The 879-nt window shown below is 60.8% G+C and overlaps 1 non-coding gene across 1 annotated transcript; it reads right to left on the bottom strand.

Annotated features, from left to right (window-relative positions):
• Positions 1 to 314: 314 nt before the first annotated feature.
• On the bottom strand, positions 315 to 467 carry LOC120101175 (5.8S ribosomal RNA). Its single transcript, XR_005501572.1, has one exon. It is a non-coding gene; the product is annotated as a 5.8S ribosomal RNA (ribosomal RNA).
• Positions 468 to 879: the final 412 nt, after the last annotated feature.

The following is an 879-nucleotide window of genomic DNA, read 5'->3' on the forward strand; positions in this document are numbered from 1 at the left end:
CATGCCGACGCGTCCACATGGTGGGGAGAGCGGGCGAGGACGGGAGCGGGAGCGGCGGGGCAAGTAGGAAGGAGCCACAAGGAGGTTGGCCGGCGCGCGGTGCCAGTGGATGGGGAGGATGAGGCCCGCTCAGACCAACCAGGTGTGGACAAACGCTGGACACTGCCCATGTCTGTCCTTCGGGAGATGGACGGCCAAGGGGAGAGGCCCTGGGAGCAGAGTCCAAGCCGCGCGATGCGCCCATCCCCCAACCCCCCCCCCCCCCGTCCCGCATTGGCAGCGAAACCGCAAGAGGGCGGCAATTGATCCTCAAGTGATTCTCAGACAGGTGTAGTCCAGGGAGGAACCCGGGGCCGTAAGTGCGTCTGAAGTGTCCATGATCAATGTGTCCTGCAATTCACATTAATTCTCGCAGCTAGCTGCATTCTTCATCGACGCACGAGCCAAGTGATCCACCGCTAAGAGTTGTATGGCTATGTGGAGTGTGAGCGGACTTGTATGGGTGCTAACACTGGCACAAGCTCCCCCGCCCGCCCCTGCTGCACCGGAAGAGAGGGGCCAATGGCAAGGCGGTTCCACCTCAGGCCGGCCAACGGGAAACTAAAGGATACATGTGAAAAGAAAAAAAATGACAGGGTCGGGATCAGAAAGACGGGAAACAAGGGACATGGGACTCCGCTAACCCAGCACCCGGCAGCGTTGGGCAAGGGAGGTGCTGGAGGCGGCAGGGGAGGCAGAGGAGGGTGCACGAAGGTGTGGATGGAGGTAGAGGAGGGAGGGAGACAGAGAGAATGGAGGAGATCCCTCAATGGACCAGACCTGACACCCTCCCCGCACCGCTCCATAACAATCCCTGCTTTTCCCGAAATGCTCACTTGG

Source organism: Rattus norvegicus, chromosome 2 (assembly GCF_036323735.1).
Source record: "Rattus norvegicus strain BN/NHsdMcwi chromosome 2, GRCr8, whole genome shotgun sequence".
In the NCBI taxonomy this organism is placed as follows: Eukaryota; Metazoa; Chordata; class Mammalia; order Rodentia; family Muridae; genus Rattus; species Rattus norvegicus.